This window comes from Salmo trutta, chromosome 12 (assembly GCF_901001165.1).
Source record: "Salmo trutta chromosome 12, fSalTru1.1, whole genome shotgun sequence".
Taxonomy (NCBI): domain Eukaryota; kingdom Metazoa; phylum Chordata; class Actinopteri; order Salmoniformes; family Salmonidae; genus Salmo; species Salmo trutta.
The window spans coordinates 56,358,526-56,380,337 of NC_042968.1; the positions used below are offsets into that span (position 1 = coordinate 56,358,526).

Consider the following 21,812-nt stretch of genomic DNA (forward strand, 5'->3'; position numbering starts at 1 on the left):
TCATGGTCCCCTGGAGGTTTATGTCTAGTTGCAGTGAAAATATGGTAAATCTACAGCTAAATTCAAGTGTTAAAGGACAATATACTGATCACTTCAGACTCAACCTCCCTTGGGATTTGAACTTACAACCTCATGGTAGCAAGCTACAGTGCATTCGGAAAGTATTCAGACCACTTGATTTCTTCCACATTTTGTTACGTTACAGCCTTATTCTAAAATGGATAAAATAACACATTTCCCTCATCATTTTACAAACAATACCCCATAATGACTAAGCGAGAACAGGTTTTAAGACATTTTAGCAAATGTATAAAAAATAAAGAACAGAAATACCTAATTTACATAAGTATTCAGCCCCTTTGCTATGAGACTCGAAATTGAGTTAAGGTGCATCCTGTTTTCATTGATCATCCTGTGGTAAATTCCACCTGTGGTCCACCTGTGGTAAATTCAATTGATTGGATATGATTTGGAAAGGCACGCACCTGTCTATAATAAGGTGCCACAAAAACCAAGCCATGAGGTTGAAGGAATTGTTCGTAGAGCTCCAAGAAAGAATTGTGTCGAGGCATAGATATGGGGAAGGGCACCAAAACATTTCTGCAGTATTTGAAGGTCCCTAAGAACACAGTGGCCTCCATCATTCTCAAATGGTAGAAGTTTGGAACCACCAAGATGCTTCCAAGAGCTGGCTGCCAGGCCAAACTGGTCACTCTGAAAGAGCTCCAGAGTTCCTCAGTGGATATGGGAGAACCTTCCAGAAGGACAGACGTAAGCCACTCCTCAGTAAAAGGCACATAAAAGCCCGCTTGGAGTTTACCAAAAGGCACGTGAAGGACTCCCAGACCAGGAGAAACAAGATTCTCTGGTCTGATGAAACCAAAATTGAACTCTTTGGCCTGAATACCAAGCATTACGTCTGGAGGAAACCTGGCTCCATCCCTATGGTGAAGCATGGTGGTGGCAGTATCATGCTGTGGGGATGTTTTTCAACAGCAGGGACTGGGAGACTAGTCAGGATCGAGGGAAAGATGAATGGAGCAAAGTACAGAGAGATCCTTGATGAAAACCTGCTCCAGAGTGCTCAGGACCTCAGACTGGGGCGAAGGTTCACCTTCCAACAGGACAACGACACTAAGCACACAGCCAAGACAACCCAGGAGTGTCTTCGGGACAAGTCTCTGAATGTCCTTGAGTGGCCCAACCAGAGCCCGGACTTGAACCGATCAAACATCTCTGGAGAGACCTGAAAATAGCTTTGCCGCAAGGCTCCCCATCCAACCTGGACAGAACTTGAGAGGATCTGCAGAGAAGAATGGGAGAAACTCCCCAAAGGTGTGCCAAGCTTGTAGCATCATACCCAGGAAGACTTGAGGCTGTAATCACTGCCAAAGGTGCTTCAACAAAATTACTGAGTAAAGGGTCTGAATACTTATGTAAATGTTATATCAGTTTATTTTTTTATGTCCTAAAAAAATCTAAAAAACATTTTTTGCTTTGTCATTATGGGGTAAAGTGTTGAGGGGAAAAAAAACACTTTAAATTCATTTTAGAATCAGGCTGTAACATAACAAAATGTGGAAAAAGTCAAGGGGTCTGAATACTTTCCAAATGCACTGTACCTGATATTCCTGCTGTACCACCAGGTCTGGGGACATAATAGAGATTGGCACAGATTGGCACAGATACATTTCTGCACTTAGCCTGAAGTTTCAGTAAAAATCGAAATAAATGTATTCAAAAACTTTGTGTCATTCTATAAAATCACAGTAAGCTGCTGTATTCTGATTTAAATTAGTGTGAACAATCTTGTTTATTTTTGTACTGTGGCCACACTTGGGACTCAGCGTTAAATGGGATTTGCACTCATAACCTCTTGGTTGCTAGTAACCTGAAATATCCCATACAGTGCAGCTACACCACCAGATCTGTGATCATGAAAGATATATGGCCAAATACTTATTTGCAAGAATGCATTTATGTACTTTGCTAAAAGTTGCCCAGAATCAAGTAAATAATGATCCAATTATCACCACCAACTTAACACTAGAAGTGCTCAAGGACACTTAACACAGAGTATACATTAATTATTTGAATGTGCAACCTCTTGGTTGTGAGAGCAGTGATGTTTCTACAGTGCCACCAGTTTCATACATATTCATATTATATTCTCCAGTAGAATTGCATCAGACCTCAGTGAGTTATAACGAAGCCTGTATGAGATGATACCTATGTAGTCAATGAATAGTTGTCTTTTTATAACTTCACGGTATCGGTACACTAAACCTCCACATTCCTCATTCTTTCCCTCCCCCTAGCGTTGAGTGAACCTCGAGACCATGCAGGAGCTCCAGAAACCTCCTACAACTCAGCAACCCTGTGAGAAACCCAGGTAACGACCAACATACTGTACAGTGTACATACAAATTGTTTTAAACCAAGTACATTACAATGACAGAATTTGAAAGCGGTTTCATTTAGTTTTTCACTACAGAATTATTTGCCCCTCACAGTAACAATTGTATTTTTTCTGTCTTATCTTTTGGAATACGTCTCTAGATTAACAGTAAAGGCCCTGATGGACTAAGACCCCTGCTGCTGGACTTCTCTAAAGACCCCTCTGAAGCCTCCACTATCAAGCAACTAGGGGGAGACCTCCCTGCCTGCCTCCCAGTCCCAACCTCAAAACTGATGCAGCACTTTCTCCATGTACCAGGCCACACACACAGACTGGTGACAGGAACATACACAGGGATAGCTCTATGGCTGGCTGGCATGGTGAAGGAATGAGATGAAATTAGCATTGATATAATGATGTGCGGAGGGGCCTACAGTGCCAGACCATTTCTGTAGGTTTACTTTGCTCTGTAACCATGGCCTTACTTTTGAGATTGCATTACTTACCATTATCACGTGATCACCCCATTCAATTTGCCAAGCAGCTCCTTCTAAAAGGCTCTTCACAAAAAGTGACATCACACATCCCAACTTGCGAACGAATCATTGGTTTAGAAGACAAAATAAGAGTGGCAACGTGATTCTAGCCTATTGAAACAACACAGAGCAGACCATCCCCTTCTCAAACCCCTTGCTTCACACCTGAACCTTATTTTGATTTAAATTGTGGTCGGTGGTGTACGTGAGGTCATTTGAATGGGGTGATCACGCTATGACAGTGGGCCTTTTAACAGTTAGTTCAGATTAAATCTATAGAGGTCTTTACACAGCTAGAACCATTGATCATCCTATGCTGCTATGTCTTACCCGGACCACCTGTCAGCCATAGCTCTATTAAAATATATTGTTGGCCTCTTTACCCTCCTCTAATCCTCCCATCCCTGTGTTCATGTGGCTCTACCTGCTTCTAGGGGTGTATATTATTTCTGGGCTGACACACACATCTTTTATTTCTTGTTAGGTGACAAGTGACAGAAGGTTCTGGATCATATGTGTTTTTGATCTGGTTAAATTCTGAGTTTCTGTTTTAGTCATTTATCAGTTGACCATTGTTCTTGGTAGTTAAGGGTTAACTTGCGTTTGATCATGTTCACATTGCATCTTAACTCCTTAAAGCTGGAATCGGCGAGTCGTCTGCGACCCCTAGGACGCACCTCTTTTGTAATTTCATTTGTAACAAAACCCAACACTGACCTCTTTTTCTCACTTCTCTTTTCGGCTCGAGTTGATCCAGATCCAATACTAATGATGATGACGCTTGTTCAGTAGAACATTTCTGAAACACGTTGTCCCTGCAACCACAACTGTTTATCTACAACTAGCTAGCAGCTGACTACTCTGCTGTGTACATTCTAGCTCTCTAACACACGCTCATGCACTCTCCCTCATGCCCAAGCGCTCTCTCTCGCATCTGTGCGTTCTCCCACTCTCTCACAACCATATATTGTATATATAAACAACGCAAGAAGCAGGGGGAAGTCTGGGGTAATGGTCCCTGACCACAACACTTCCTCTCTCTGTCTGTAGGAATCCCCCATGCAGTTGCCACAGGTGCAGCAAGGTGCACCTGATACATGTGCAGGTGGTCGATCATCATTCCGCCGCCGGTAAATCTCGAGGACATTAAAAACCAACCCTGGCTCTCGTTGAAACATCAGCCTCACCGTCTCCCTGTTGTCTGCATCATCCAGCTCCCTGATGAGGAATTCCTGAAGGAACAGATGCACACATAGCATACTATCAGTAAGGCTGAATGTGATATTTTTCTCCACACCCCACTAAAGGTATTTCTCATATGTGTTGCTGTGGAAATTCTTACACATGGACACTCGAAGTCAATCTTAAATGAATCACTGTTTATTGTCAGCGCACTGGAGAGGTTACAACAAACTTAATGCACTATAGTGAACATCTGTCAGAAGCTCTGCTGGGGCAGTCCCAGCAGTTGTCTTGTATACGGCTATACAAAGACAAGTTATATTTGAATGATTTAGCATAATTATTTAATCATTACTATTTTGTTTCATTCATGTGACTGAATACTACTGCTTCATAACATGTGACAGACCAATACCTCATAGACTTGAGATATCTTTCGTTCTCAAAACAAGGCCTGGGCGTACTGCCAAATTGCAGATACTCAGGATTCGTTCAATCAGTTACTTGCATGAACACAGAAATTGGTTATTAGAACAGCACATGAATAGAACACAGAAATTAGTTAAAGAAAAGCACATGTATAAAATGTCCATCACATTCCATCCTCTTATCACTTGTGTGATAATAATCATAAAATGTTTATGTAAGCATTTAGATTTGAGCTTCTATATCAGAAATTTCTATATACCTATTAAAGTAAGGGAAGTCAACACAGAAAACCCCCAGAAACTTCATAATTTCAAACCCTTAATTCTGGGCTGTACAATCCAATTTGTATGGTAATACTATAACCATAATAAAATTTTGACTTCTATTAATGGTAGTGAGTATCAAAAATACACAAGGGATCTGTAGATTCAGAGGTAATAACTCTCTCAATGTAACCATTATTTCCATATCTTACCAAAATTGGGTTGGATGTAAATAGTCCGGTAGCCTTTTGATTAATTGTTCAGCAATCTTATGGCTTGGGGGTAGAAGCTGTTAAGGTGCCTTTTGGTCCTAGAATTGGAGCTCCAGTGCTGCTTGCCGTGCAGTAGCAGAGAAAACAGTCTATGACTTGGGTGACCGGAGTCTCTGACAATTTTATGGGCTTTCCCCTGACACCGCCATCTCAATTCCAAGATGGCGTAGCAGTCGAGTGTGTGTTTTGTCTTGTCCCATGTAATTATCGTTTTCCTCGTTTTTTTCTCTCGTATATATTTCGTATATATTTTAATCTATGGACTGAATATACTCTCCTGCAACCCGCCTCACCCAATGTGGTACAGATCTGCTATTTTTATACTTTAGAACCGGAACCCCCATCAGAAGCTAGCCAGCGAACTAGCTACTAGCTAGTAGTCAGTTAGCTACTGCTAGCGGTCTTCACCGTTAACTCGGACACCAGCAAGCCTCAGCTCGGTCAATACCTGCCAGTCTGCACAGAGCGATATCAACCCAGAGCATATCGGACTGCTGAATTGGCTCCCTGACTCACCTATTGCTACTCATTGGACCCTATGATCACTCAGCTACATATGCCTCTCCCTAATGTCAATATGCCTTGTCTATTGCTGTTTTGGTTAGTGATTATTGTCTTATTTCACTGTAGAGCCCCCAGCCCTGCCCAATATGCCTTTCATAGCCTTTTTGTTCCATCCCCCACACATGCGGTGACCTCACCTGGCTTAAATGGTGCCTCTAGAGACAAAACCTCTCTCATCGTAACTCAATGCCTAGGTTTACTTCCACTGTACTCACATCCTACCATAAGCTTGTCTGTACATTATGCCTTGAATCTATTCTTCCACGCCCAGAAATCTGCTCCTTATACTCTCTGTTCCGAACGCACTAGACGACCAGTTCTTATAGCCTTTAGCCGTACCCTTATCCAACTCCTCCTCTGTTCCTCTGGTGATGTAGAGGGTAACCCAGGCCCTACAGCCCCCAGCACCACTCCCATTCCCCAGGCGCTCTCATTTGTTGACTACTGTAACCGTAAAAGCCTTGGTATCATGCACGTTAACATCAGAAGCCTCCTCCCTAAGTTTGTTTTATTCACTGCTTTAGCACACTCCACCAACCCTGATGTCCTAGCCGTGTCTGAATCCTGGCTTAGGAAGGCCACCAAAAATCCAGAAATTTCCATCCCTAACTATAACATTTTCCGACAAGATTGAACTGCCAAAGGGGGCGGAGATGCAATCTACTGCAGAGATAGGCTGCAGAGTTCTGACCAGGTCTGTGCCCAAACAATTCGAGCTTCTACTTTTAAAAATCCACCTTTCCAGAAACAAGTCTCTCACCGTTGCCGCTTGTTATAGACCCCCTCAGCCCCCAGCTGTGCCCTGGACAGCATATGTGAATTGATTGCCCCCATCTATCTTCAGAGTTCGTACTGTTAGGTGACCTAAACTGGGATATGCTTAACACCCCGCCCGTCCTACAATCTAAGATAGATGCCCTCAATCTCACACAAATTATCAAGGAACCTATCAGGTACAAACCTAAATCCGTAACCATGGGCACCCTCTTAGATATCATCCTGACCAACTTGCCCTCTAAATACACCTCTGCTCTCTTCAACCAGGATCTCAGCGATCACTGCCTCATTGCCTGCGTCTGTTATGGGTCCGTGGTCAAATGACCACCCCTCATCATTGTCAAATACTCTCTAAAACACTTCAGGGAGCAGGCCTTTCTAATCGACCTGGCCCGGGTATCCTGGAAGGATATTGACCTCATCCCGTCAGTAGAGGATGCCTGGTTGCTCTTTAATAATGCTTTCCTCACCATCTTAATTAAGCATGCCCCATTCAAAAAATGTAGAACTAAGAACAGATATAGCCCTTGGTTAACCCCAGAGTTGACTGCCCTTGACCAGCACAAAAACATCCTGTGGCGTTCTGCATTAGCATCGAATAGCCCCCGCGATATATGTAACTTTTCATGGAAGTCAGGAACCAATATACACAGTCAGTTAGGAAAGCTAAGGCTAGCTTTTTTAAACAGAAATTTGCATCCTGTAGCACTAATTCCAATTTTTTTTAGGGCACTGTAAAGTCCATGGAGAATAAGAGCACCTCCTCCCAGCTGCCCCCCGGCGAACAGCTCTGCACCCCCTGCAGCAACTTGTCTGAGCCCTCCCGCTTCTCCTTCACCCAAATCCAGATAGCTGATGTTCTGAAAGAGCTGCAAAATCTGAATCCCTACAAATCAGCTAGGCTAGACAATCTGGACCCTCTCTTTCTAAAATTATCCTCCGAAATTGAAGCAACCCCTATTACTAGCCTGTTCAACATCTCTTTCGTATCATCTGAGATCCCCAAAGATTGGAAAGCTGGCGCTGTCATCCCCCTCTTCAAAGGGGGAGACACTCTAGACCCAACCTGTCCATCCTGCCCTGCCTTTCTAAAATCTTTGAAAGCCAAGTTAACCTGTTGGGGATGGGGGCAGTATTTGCACGGTCGGATTAAAAACGTACCCGATTTAATCTGGTTATTACTACTGCCCAGAAACTAGAATATGCATATAACTATTGGCTTTGGATAGAAAACACCCTAAAGTTTCTAAAACTGTTTGAATGGTGTCTGTGAGTATAACAGAACTCATATGGCAGGCAAAAACCTGAGAAGATTCCTTACAGGAAGTGCCGTCTCTGACCATTTATTGGGCTTCTACACTCTCTTTTTTGAAAACTGAGTATCTCTGCTGTAACGTGACACTTCCTACGGCTCCCATAGGCTCTCAGAAGGCGGCAAACCGCTGAATGATGTCTTTGCAGGCCCTGGCTGAAAAACATTAGCGCATTTGGATGGTGGTCGATCAGAGGACAATGAGACTGAGGCGCGTGATTTTTTTTGTCACGAAACGCGTCGAGCGCGTCACCCTTCGGATAGTGTCTTGAACGCACGAACAAAACAGAGGATATTTGAACATAACTATGGATTATTTTGAACCAAACCAACATTTATTATTGAAGTAGAAGTCCTGGGAGTGCATTCTGACGAAGAACAGCAAAGGTAATCCAATTTTTCTTATAGTAAATCTGACTTTGGTGAGGGCTAAACTTGGTGGGTGTCTAAATAGCTAGCCCGTGATGGCTGGGCTATCTACTCAGACTATTGCAAAATGTGCTTTCACCGAAAAGCTATTTTAAAATCGGACATAGCGATTGCATAAAGGAGTTCTGTATCTATAATTCTTAAAATAATTGTTATGTTTTTTGTGAACGTTTATCGTGAGTAATTTAGTAAATTCACCGGAAGTTTGCGGTGGGTATGCTAGTTCTGAACGTCACATGCTAATGTAAAAAGCTGGTTTTTGATATAAATATGAACTTGATTGAACAAAACATGCATGTATTGTATAACATAATGTTCTAGAAGTGTCATCGAATGAAGATCATCAAAGGTTAGTGCTGCATTTAGCTGTGGTTTGGGTTTATGTGACATTATATGCTAGCTTGAAAAATGGGTGTCTGATTATTTTTGGCTGTGTACTCTGCTGACATAATCTAATGTTTTGCTTTCGCTGTAAAGCCTTTTTGAAATCGGACAGTGTGGTTAGATTAACGAGAGTCTTGTCTTTAAAATGGTGTAAAATAGTCATATGTTTGAGAAATTGAAGTAATAGCATTTCTAAGGTATTTGAATAACGCGCCACGGGATTCCACTGGCTGTTGAGTAGGTGAGAGGTTAACAAACAGATCACCAACCATTTCGAATCCCACCGTACCTTCTCCACGATGCAATCTGGTTTCCGAGCTGGTCATGGGTGCACATCAGCCACGCTCAAGGTCCTAAACAATATCATAACCGCCATCGATAAAAGACAGTATTGTGCAGCAGTCTTCATCGACCTGGCCAAGGCTTTTGACTGTGTCAATCACCGCATTCTTATCGGCAGACTCAATAGCCTTGGTTTCTCAAATGACTACCTCGCCTGGTTCACCAACTACTTCTCAGATAGAGTTCAGTGTGTCAAATCGGAGGGCCTGTTGTCCGGACCTCTGGCAGTCTCTGTGGGGTTGCCACAGGGTTCAATTCTTGGGCCAACTCTTTTCTCTGTATATATCATTGATGTTGCTCTTGCTGCTGGTGATTCTTTGATCCACCTCTATGCAGATGACACCATTCTGTAAACATCTGGCCCTTCTTTGGACACTATGTTAACCTCTTTGGGCAAGGGGGCAGTATTTTGACGTCCGTATGAAAAGTGTGCCCAAAGTAATCTGCCTGTTACTCAGTTCCAGAAGCTAGGATATGCATGTAATTGGTAGATTTGGATAGAAAACACTCTAAAGTTTCTCAAACCGTTAAAATAATGTCTGTGAGTATAACAGAACTAATATGGCAGGCGAAACCTCGAGGACAAACCATCCAACAACAAAAAAAGGTTCAGCCTACCACTGTTTCCAATGGCTGTCATGTTTATTATGAGGCGAAATCCTCCCAGATTGCAGTCCCTAGGGCTTCCACTAGGTGTCATCAGCCTTTAGCCTGTTAGGGCTAGGGGGCAGTATTGAGAATTTTTTGAAAAAATATGTGCCCATTTTTAACTGCCTCCTACACCTACCCAGTAACTACAATATGCATATACTTATTATATATGGATAGAAAACACCCTAAAGTTTCAAAAACTGTTTGAATGGTGTCTGTGAGTATAACAGAACTCATTTGGCAGGCAAAACCCTGAGACAGATTCTGACAGGAAGTGGATACCTGATGTGTTGAATTGACTTTGAGCCTATGCCATTGAAAAACAAAGGGGGTTAGGAATATTCTGGCACTTCCTATTGCTTCCACAAGATGTCCCCAGCCTTTACAAAGTGTTTTGAGTATTCTACTCTGAGATCTGACCGAATAAGAGTCATGGAACGTGATGGCCGATTAGACCCCTGGCGCGCGATTTGATGGTGGGTACTCTCATTCCGAAACGTTTTAAAAGAAAACCCAATGGTCCGCCTTGAATTTGATTCATGTTCTGGTTAAAAAAGGCCCTAATGATTTATGCGATACAACGTTTGACATGTTTGAACGAACAGAAAATATATTTTTTCCGTTCTTGAAGTGAAGTGAAGTCCGGCTGGCTTAGCTCATGTGCTACAACACGGAGGTTTTTGGACATAAATGATGAGCTTTTTTGAACAAAACTACATTCGTTATGGACCTGGGACTCTTTGGAAGTGACATCTGATGAAGAGAATCAAAGGTAATGGATTATTTACATAGTATTTTCGATTTTAGATCCCTCCAACATGGCGGTTAGTCTGTATCGCAATGCGTATTTTTCTGGCGCAGTGCTCAGATTATTGCAAAGTGTGATTTCCCAGTAAGGTTAATTTTAAATCTGACAAGTCCATTGCGTTCAAGAGATGTAAATCTATAATTCTTTGAATGACAATATAATATTTTAGCAATGTTTTCTAATATTAATTAATTATTTTGTTGTCATGACTTGACTGCCGGTATTGGAGGGAAGCGATTTCCTGAACATCAACGCCATAGTAAAACGCTGTTTTTAGATATAAATATGAACTTGATAGAACTAAAAATGCATGCATTGTCTAACATAATGTCCTAGGAGTGTCATCTGATGGAGATTGTAAAAGGTTAGTGCATAATTTTAGCTGATTGTATGGTTTTGGTGACGCCTGTCTTTGAATCGACAATGCATTGCACACAGCTATTGTCAATGTACTCTCCTAACATAACCTAACTTTATGCTTTCCCCGTAAAACCTTTTTGAAATCGGTAAACGTGGTTAGATTAAGAAGATGTTTATCTTTCAAAGGCTGTAAGTTAGTTGTATGTTTGAGAAATTTGAATTTGGACATTTATTTGGTTTCAAATTTGCTGCTCTTGAAATGCACCTGCTGCTGATAGGGTGCGCCACGGGGGGCACGCTAACGTCCCACATAGCCTCAAGAGGTTTTAAAAAGAGTTTCAGGCTTGTTTTTGGAAAAATGAGCTAGAATTTGTAGTTTTTCTAAGTGGCTCCCATTTTGTCTGTAGTGTTTTCATGCGCGTGAATGAGAGCGCGTTCTTTGTTGTTTATCTCCGGAAAAGACAATAACGATTCTCCGTCTTAAATTTGATCATTTATTTACGTATTAGGGTACCTAAGGTTTGATTATAAACATTGTTTGACTTGTTTGGAGAAGTTTATTGGTAACGTTTGGGATTCATTTTGTATGCATTTTGAAGGAGGGAAACCGGTGGATTTTTGAATGAAGCGCTCTAAACTGAGGACATTATCTGCCTTTCCTGTGTTTGTGATGCTCGTTGTTTGGTGCAACGCAGGCAGGTTGGTGTGAATGGTGAAATACGAGTCGTTGTCTGTCATTTAGAGTTTTGATGTTGAGTCTTTGCCCAGCAAAGGGATGTTAGTTATCTCGTACAAGCTTTTGTGATGAATACATTACGCTGTTACAGGTGTTAAGCTTATGGGCATGTGGCAGCAGTGTGTAGGATGGAGGTTCGTAGGTGTGAGAATTGTGCAGAAGGGCATTGGGGAAAAGTAGTGGTATGTGTTAATTGTAGGTGTGCCCATGGGGCTGGGGATCAGAAATGTCTGGTGCGAGTGAGGCAGGTTGAGGTTTCCAGGGTTAGAGTACTGCAGAAGTTGTCGGATGCTGAGGCAGTGAAGAAAGTAGAGGAAGATGGGTCAAGGGGGAGGGATCCTGAGAGGAGTGATGTGAGTAGTAGAACTGTACCAGTACAGAAGGATAGGCCAACAAGTGATATACGTTTCAGTAAGATTGGATTTTTTGCTTTTATAGCAATGGTTATCAATTGTACTGCAGGGATGGAACGTAAGTCGCAGAAAATTTAGGAAGTGGTGACAGCTGCAGAGAGGTATTTGGGTGTGCGAGACTTGATGTCAGAAGAGTTACAGGGTGTGTTAAGTGGTGGTGTCCCATCCTTTCAGGCTGTTGGCCTGAAGTAAGAATAATTTGATTTAAATAGTGGAGTAGGGTGGTGGGTTTTTAGTGAGTGTAGGGTTAGATGGTAGGGTATTTGTTGATTTATTTTGTATTATTATTTTTCAAGCAAAGTATAAGGGAGTTATACTCCCGTCTAGTAGGTAGCAGTAATGCAACATTTATTGGATGCCAACCACTGTTAAACCTCATTGAAGAAGAAGAAAATGGTTCATTTGATGCTGCAGCCACAGGGGGGTGCCTCTCCCCTACTCAATCTGACAGGATATGACCAACATTGGCAGCTCCATCATTCAGATTTGGACAAGAATTTCAAGGTAAGAAACTGTCATTTGTTTTTATGTTGGTAATGATAATATCGACATTTTCAAGTATTTTTTTCGATTGATGAGATGAGTCTGTGAAATCAACTTTTGAAGCCTGGTGAGCTAACTAGCTACCAAGCCAAGTAGAATTACAAAGTAGAATCAGCTTGAAAGTGAGTTGACAATTTCTATCTGAGGTAAAAGTTAATATTATCTGATCAATGACATCAATATTTCTAAAGTACATGAAAAGCTCTATGAAGTGAATCAGAGATGATAAAAAATCTCCTCAGATAATGCTAGCTATCTAACTAGATTGCTAGCTAGCCACCTAGCTAACTATGATGGTTAGTTAGCATGTGTTGGTCAAGTCAGTCACCCAAGACGGAGCAAGGTAGCCTACTTGATTTAGCTTTTGTCTTGTCTTTTTGATGTAATGTTTTCTTTGGTAACTGTACAAAATAAAATGCATTTGTCATTAGGTATTAGAGCTAAAAACAAACTGGCCAGTGATTATATTTAGTCTCTAGCTAGCCAGCCAAAATAGAGAAGGGTGCTATGAAGGAAAATTGGATGGCTATATTTTACTAGCTAGTCATATCCACTCGCTAGATGACTACATGGCTATATCTCATTAGGTGTCTGTGATATGATTCCTATGAAATATTAAGCATTCTGGCTGTTGATTGCAAGAATTAATGTAACGTTATAGCTTAAACCTTACGATAAAAGCTTATAAACAATGACTTTGTGGTGGTCAGCTTGGTAACTAAATTAGCTGGTTTGTGATTTTGATTTTGCTACTTACAGACAGATTATTTCAGTTATGGATTATCAGATATGCAATTGATAACTTGTGGATACACTATTCACTTTCATTGATGAGTCTCATTTTTATGTACTGAAGTGTATTCTGAATATAACTTTGTGTCACTCTTGGGCTATTCTTTGGAGGGGTTGTCACTGGTTTACATTTGAAATGTTCATTTTCATGCTTTGTCTTTATGTTTTAGAAATGGACAGAGGAGACCAGTACCAAAGGATAATGCAGTTCCTGTCCTTGAGGAAGAGGATACTGACAGCAGATGAGCTACGGGTCATTGCTGCGGAAGGCCTGCAGGATGAGGAGGACCATGAAGGCATGGCCTTCTTAGAGGAAGATGCCTTTGAGGTTGAGTTACTCTGAGAAGATGAGGATGAAGAAAATGAGATCAAGGAGCCAGGGGGAACCACCTGAGGCCTCTCAGCCAAGCTCTTTAACTGGAAGTAAAACGCACATGACAGCCCGCTTGGAGTTTGCAAAAAAAGGCACCTAAAAGACTCCCAGAAACAAGATTCTCTGGTCTGATGAAACCAAGATTGAACTCTTTGGCCTTGATGCTAAGCGTCACGTCTGGAGGAAACCTGCACCATCCCTACAGTGAAGCATGGTGGTTGCAGCATCATGCTGTGGGGATGTTTTTCAGCGGCAGGGACTGGTAGACCAGTCAGGATAAAGCGGAAGATGACCGGAGCAAAGTACAGAGAGATCCTTGATAAAAACCTGCTCCAGAGCGCTCAGGGCCTCAGACTGGGGCGAAGGTTCACCTTCCAACAGTACAACGACCCTAAGCACACAGCCAAGACAACGCAGGAGTGGCTTCGGGACAAGTCTCTGAATGTCCTTGAGTGGCCCAGCCAGAGCCCGGACTTGAACCTGATCGAACGTCTCTGGAGAGACCTGAAAATAGCTGTGCAGCGACGCTCCCCATCCAACCTGACAGAGCTTGAGAGGATCTTCAGAGATGAATGGGAGAATCTCCCCAAATACAGGTGTGCCAAGCTGGTAGCTTCATACCCAAGAAGACTCGAGGCTGTAATTGCTTCCAAAGGTGCTTCAACAAATTACTGAGTAAAGGGTCTGAATACTTATGTAAATGTTATATTTAAGTTTTTATTTTTAATAAAAGTGCAAAAATGTCTAAAAAACAGTTTTTGCTATGTCATTATGGGGTATTGTATGTAGATTGATGAGGAAAAAAACCAATTTAATCCATTTTATAATAAGGCTGTAATGCAACAAAATGTGGAAAGAGTCAAGGGGTCTGAATACTTTCTGAATGCACTGTACATACACAGAAATCAGTACCATGGGCAGCCACATCACATTTAAGTTACGTTGATTGGACAAAATCGTTTTTGATATCTTTTAGTTGTCACTGTATTAGCACAGGTGATTAGATGATGTTGAAGTTGAAATGGTGCTGGAATAGTGGAGGCAGCTCCTGTTTTCTTTGTGACTTGCGGTAACTCGCCGTGGTTCTAAATCAATAGTTGTTTAGTAGTCCAAAAATGACAGAACAATGACCTTGCTTGACCATGCTGTAGGTCATGTAACTGTTTGTTACATGCAATATGTTTAGTGGACTTCACCGAACAGAGGTTGCTCTCCAGTTTTGTAATGAAACAAATATGTGGTTGAATTTATTCTGCCACCGTGTCTTCTCATCGTCTCGGCGTTAGGCCTATATATCAAAGTTTCAAGGCATATGAACTAACAGGTTATAGACCAAACAACGCAATTATCACAACACATTGTTTGTAATATGGCTTTTTTTTCTGGATTGGCTGCCCCAGTGATTTTAGCCACACACTATTACTGGTTACTTGATACACTGATAAACTCTGTGCCGTATAGTTTAGGACCCAAAGTTTTTCGCTAACTACATGTCCTGACCAGGAAACACTCTGGGCCCTAGTTATAGATTATTATATTGTCGTCCAGTTTTTCCTGGCAGTAGGGCACTACCATCTCCATGTTCGGCCCCCAGCCAGCTACATTCAACATCCTTTAGTACCCTCACAGCGAGAGTCTGGCCTGTGCCACCAGTCCCCCTATACCCCAGTCAGAGGGCAGTCTGTAGTGGGCCTGGTATAGTAATAGAAACATACTGGTACCTACTCCAGTGTGTCCCCATTGGCTCAAAGCCTCATTAAGGCTGCTCAGGGCTCAAAGGCCTGTCACACTGCATCTCTCTGCCCATTTGTCTGACTAGCACTCAGGCCTGGGTATGTGGGTGTGCGTCTGTGTATATATTTGTATGAGAGGTCAGTATGCCAAAGGAACAATTTCTCTATCCCTCCATTTCCCTCTCTCCCACTTTGGTGTCCTATTTCATTCAGATAGTGGGATTCTGCTTGGCTATGTGAGGCTGCCTATAAATGCAGGAAATACAAACTTACATAAAACACTGCTATGTTTCAACAGCAAGCAGCTGGCAGAGCAGGTAAAAAAAAACAAGTCCATGTTGAAACTGTTGCTAAAGGCGGATAAATACCCTAATTTGGAAACCTGACAAGAAATGCTGTTTATTTTCAAATGGTAGCTTTTGATACTGCCCTGCAGGGCATCTCTCTCTCACACACACGAGCCAACTCTTGTACATGGACAGAATGTCAAAGATAAACACAATATGGCTGTGCATGGCAATTAACACTTGAGGCACACTGGAGATTCTGTGTTGTTGTTTGTGTGTGTTTTCTCTCCCAGCTATCTTAAAGTCACTGCCACTCATTAGAATTCCCTGCAGGCGTAATCCAAAAGCAGCCCTGTTCTCAGGTGCATCATATTCAACTGTCTGTCAGGACACATCTCTGCTATGAGTGAGTGAGAGTGAGAGAGGCTGAGCAATGTTCCCTCCAATTGTTTTTCTAGCTCTGAGCAAAATATACCCGCTTTCCTCTTAGATGTAATGGCAAAATGTAATTTTCGCCTAAATAGACATACCCAAAAGTAACTGCTATTCATGTCTAATTACATGATTCTGACATGCCAAAACTTGGTATATTTAGAAAGAAGACATCTGGGAGATTATGAGGAAATGATCAGAAGATAGATAGGAGTTACATAGTTCAGAATACACAAGATCAAGCACACACAAAATAATTTTGAAAGTAATCTTTCATTGACAAGCTATAAGTAAATTATTGATGGCCATAGCTGGAAAAACATCAGATGGCTTACACAACATGTGAACAATATCAGAACAGACCTAACAACTAGAAATGGGCAGATGTTTTAGTAAGTGGTGTCAGGTATGGTCACTGGATGTTTCCAAGTTTCCCTAAACCTCTCCAAAGTGGCATATGTCTGTAAATTAGATAATTCCAGTGCTACATATTTGTAATCCCTAAATGCTAATTGTTCAGTATAAAAACACAATTTCTACCATATCAACCTCACTCAAACATTGTGGTGGTGTTATGGGGTATCCAGGGTACATTCAAGTGTCCCTTTAACCTCTCCAAAATGTCAGAATGTGGTAATTGCACTGTTTTTGCACACTGGATGTGCTTAAAAGTTATTGTTCACTATAAAAACATTTCTACAACACCAACCTCTCTCAAACATTGTGGTGGTGTCGGGGGACATACAGGGGATATCTGTCACGCCCGGACCTTAGAGATCCTTGCTATTCTCTATGTTTGGTTAGATCAGGGTGTGACACGGGTGGGAAATTCTATGTTTTCTGTTTCTGTTTTTGGGCCCTGTGTGGTTCCCAATCAGAGGCAGCTGTCTATCGTTGTCTCTGATTGGGAATCATACTTAAGCAGCCTGTTTTCCACCTGAGTTTGTGGGATCTTGTTTTCTGTTTAGTGTCTGTGCCTGACACAACTGTTCGCTTTCGTTTTGTTGCTGTAGTTATTTTGTTTTAGTGTTTCTTGAATAAATGTATCATGAACACTTACCACGCTGCGCCTTGGTCTACTTCTACCACCAACGAGAGCCGTTACAATATCCAAGTGTTTTCATCATATTTTTCATGTGCGAAGATATAGTCACTCGGTGGACATTCGATGTTGCCATTAAGTCATACATCATCAGATAACATTGGCAATAGGCTACATTTGTTCCTACGAACCAATGGGTTAATTTTATATGCCCCATTTAGCTATAGCTCAAACACAGACCACCTTGTAAGATGTTTGCTGTTTGATGAAAACATTGTGTAAAATAAACATTTTGACTCTCGGGGCTGGTGATCAATAACGGTAGGTCACCGGCAGACAAATAAGACATGATCTGTGGGGTCCCGGCTTGTGAATCAAAGTATTACGTGTTTATTTTGTTTATGCTTCACAACGCTAAGCGGAATGTAGGTAGCAGCCATCTTGAAATGAGGTCATCGGATCGGCCTGCCCTTATACATTCGTATGCCCATTGATGGGTTCTGACTTCTAAACTTGAAAATTTGAAATATCCTTATTCATGTCACTGAGAGAGAGAAGGGAATGTAGAACGTTTACATTCTGTCAGAGAATGTTATTGTTAGACATCAGGGATCCTATGGAAAGTAGAAGGGCCACCGTCTGGTACAAGTCAACAGGACAGCCGTGAGTTGGGGAGGAGTGAGGAATTTGGGACGAGGTCAGTTCAGATGAAGTGAGGAAGAACAGATGTCACTAAAGTTCTGTCTAGCAACAGAGGTGTATTGGCTGTTCAGATGTGTAAGGAGGAGACTCAGCATAGGAGAAAGGGTTAAATACCAGTGCTTGTGTGAATATGTCTTTGTCTGTTCATCTGTCTGACCCTTTGGGTGAATAAACTAGATTTGAGCTTTTCATAGTTGTCCGTCAGTTTTTACCCTATTATTTAGAACCTAACACCATATATGATAGTAAGTCACACCAAAGATTTTATTAAGGCACAGATCAAAAGCCTAGATACTCAGCTTTCCGCAGACACTCTGCTTTTGCAGAAAGGGGCTACTGTTCTCATACCAGACTGAATTGAATAAAATAAAATCAAATAGGGTCCCCAAGAGGATTTAAAACCTGTTAGGGTATAGGGGGCAGTATTGAGAATTTTTGAAAAAATATGTGCCCATTTTTAAATGCCTCCTACACCTACCCAGTAACTACAATATGCATATACTTATTATATATGGATAGAAAACACCCTAAAGTTTCAAAAACTGTTTGAATGGTGTCTGTGAGTATAACAGAACTCATTTGGCAGGCAAAACCCTGAGACAGATTCTGACAGGAAGTGGATACCTGATGTGTTGAATTGACTTTGAGCCTATGCCATTGAAAAACAAAGGGGGTGAGGTATATTCTGGCACTTCCTATTGCTTCCACAAGATGTCCCCAGCCTTTACAAAGTGTTTTGAGTGTTCTACAGTGAGATCTGACCGAATAAGAGCCATGGAACGTGATGGTCCATCATTCACCCTGGCGCGCGATTTGATGGTGGGTACTCTCATTCCGAAACGTTTTAAAAGAAAACCCAATGGTCCGCCTTGAATTTTATTCATGTTCTGGTTAAAAAAGGCCCTAATGATTTATGCGATACAACGTTTGACATGTTTGAACGAACGGAAATATATTTTTTCCGTTCTTGAAGTGAAGTGAAGTCCGGCTGGCTTAGATCATGCGCTACAACACGGAGGTTTTTCGACATAAATGATGAGCTTTTTTGAACAAAACTACATTCGTTATGGACCTGGGACTCTTTGGAAGTGACATCTGATGAAGAGAATCAAAGGTAATGGATTATTTATATAGTATTTTCGATTTTAGATTCCTCCAACATGGCGGTTAGTCTGTATCGCGATGCGTATTTTTCTGGCGCAGTGCTCAGATTATTGCAAAGTGTGATTTCCCAGTAAGGTTAATTTAAAATCTGACAAGTCCATTGCGTTCAAGAGATGTAAATCTATAATTCTTTGAATGACAATATAATATTTTAGCAATGTTTTCTAATATTAATTAATTATTTTGTCGTCATGACTTGACTGCCGGTATTGGAGGGAAACGATTTCCTGAACATCCACGCCATAGTAAAACACTGTTTTTAGATATAAATATGAACTTGATAGAACTAAAAATGCATGCATTGTCTAACAAAATGTCCTAGGAGTGTCATCTGATGGAGATTGTAAAAGGTTAGTGCATAATTTTAGCTGATTGTATGGTTTTGGTGACGCATGTCTTTGAATCGACAATGCATTGCACACAGCTATTGTCAATGTACTCTCCTAACATAACCTAACTTTATGCTTTCCCCGTAAAACCTTTTTGAAATCGGTAAACGTGGTTAGATTAAGAAGATGTTTATCTTTCAAAGGCTGTAAGTTAGTTGTATGTTTGAGAAATTTGAATTTGTACATTTATTTGGTTTCAAATTTGCCGCTCTTGAAATGCACCTGCAGTTGATAGGGTGCGCCACGGGGGGAACGCTAACGTCCCAGGTAGCCTCAAGAAGTTAAGTTACAGTTTTAACAGTGGCCAAGTAGGCTACTGTGGCAATTTGATGAAAATGTAGACCAACCAGTGTGGCCTATCATCAAAATACAATGGAGAAAATGGAAAATGCATCCATAACATTTTAACATGGAAAGAGCTATTCTATCATTCAGCCTACAGCAGCAGCCAATATGTGGTATTCAATGTAGGCCTACATTCCATGAGACTTTTGAAAAAAACATCCAGGGCTTGACATTAACCTGTTTATCCACATGTCCTTCAGACAAGGAGATGGCTGAAAATGTTGTTGTGTTTGATGCAAAAAAACACTTTACAAAATAATGGTTTTACATACCATTAATACAGAGAATAAGACAAATTATGCTACCCTCTGCCTATTGGCTACATAGCCTATTCAAACCTGTCTCAAAATACACCACTGCCCCTTTAAGAAAAAAAAGCTCTTTACCTAACTTGCTTTTCAAAGATGTCTCGAAATGTACACGTTTTGTGCTCTTGTAGGAAGCAATCACTCCTCTATTGCTGACTACAAATTATATATAACTGGGCCAATAACTCACTAACTAGCAAAGGATATGAACAAAATACGCACATGTGGCTACATGCAGCCCTTGCTGTGATCTCAAAACAAGCGCACCTACTCACGACCACAGATGTAAACACAATCCAGTTCAAAGTAAATGGCACAGATCCATATATGGCAATGGTCTATCTGCAAATAGGCCTCCTGCAGCTCCTGCAACAAAATTGAAAAACAATATAACTGGGAATCAAAATGGCATGCCCACACTCCAACATTTCACAATAATATCTTGCAATCTGGAGGGCGGCCTTTTGTATCCCCCCCAATGGGTCTAAATGTGGAATCCGTACCCTTGCCAATATCATGGGCAGTAATTGTTTGAAAACATTCCAAGATTTGAAAGACATTACGAGGCAAATCCTTTTTTCTATTTACAAATTAAGTCAACTATGCTGGCCTATGGAGTCCCTTAGGAAACCCAACTACCGAAACATCCAATGATGGGATTTTAAAATAAATTTAAAATCTCTATAATATATAAATAACTTGCAGAAAGCTCATATTCTGAGCTAGCCATAACAAAAATGGTCCACAGATCTAAGTGAATGTGAACGACCCTTTAACTGAACAGAATATGGAAAAATATGAACTTGGAATCCCATAATCTGAACCATCAATTTATACATTTTAACTTTGTTCACAGTCTGTGTTAAACACCAAGGAAACGTTTTACAATGAAATTGTATGGGAGACGTTAGAAAGTTGGCTGTCAGAAGTATTACAATGGAAATGAACTTTCAATCTGTCTTTTTGCATATTTCAAGATATGGCATATAAGGGTGCAGTGAGATACCCTATGGGTTGGACAACACTTTTATTGTCAATCATCTTGAAAAATAAGATATAATAAAAAAATGAAAATCAACCAATGTCAGCCTTTAAATGCTTCATTATCCAAATGTTGAAAGTAAGTGAAACAAAATGGTGCAGTTTGAGACCATGTGGCGGATAGTGATGCAGGCGCTGGAGATGGGGGTGTGAGCAGGTGGATCTGGGCAGGTGTGATGTAGTTGTACTTTGTATGTATATATTTTGTATTATCTAAAAAAATTTAATCTTACAAAAAATAAAGGAAAAATAAGAAGCTTGCAACACGCGTCTGATTATTCATTATGAATTGGATTTATTTGATTTATTTTGGTTACATTCTTTATTGTAACCACAATGTCACAAATAATTGAACATGTACACACACAACATGAGCAGATTAACTTGGTCAAAACATTTATTTATTAAAGACAATCAGAAAGAATGTTGGTACTTATTTAATTTGATCTAAATCCACAAATGGATAGTCACTGAGCTTCATGCTGATAAATATAGCTTTATTCTGCAAAATAGCCCACTAAATATGCCAAGCCTAAACAAATATATTACATTGACTAAATAAACTAGTGTATTTCATAAATAAAATAAATAAATTAGGTCTCAACTCAGAAATATGGGCAAACTTTTTCCCCTCCCTATCCTTGCTGGACTCTTTCATTTAGTTTCTTCTTCACATCAGCAAAGAAGGACTCCGTGTTTCAGAAACTCACTTGAAACAGTGCATTAGGAAATTATTCATACCGTCAACTTTTTCCACATTTTGTTAAGTTACAGCGTTTTTCTAAACTTGATTGAATAGTTTTTT

The 21,812-nt window shown here is 40.9% G+C and overlaps 1 long non-coding RNA gene across 1 annotated transcript; it reads left to right on the forward strand.

Annotated features, from left to right (window-relative positions):
* The first annotated feature begins 12,173 nt into the window (after positions 1-12,173).
* LOC115202732 (uncharacterized) lies at positions 12,174-13,537 on the forward strand. The gene is made up of 2 exons (XR_003880034.1): positions 12,174-12,360; positions 13,362-13,537. It is a non-coding gene; the product is annotated as an uncharacterized LOC115202732 (long non-coding RNA).
* Positions 13,538-21,812: the final 8,275 nt, after the last annotated feature.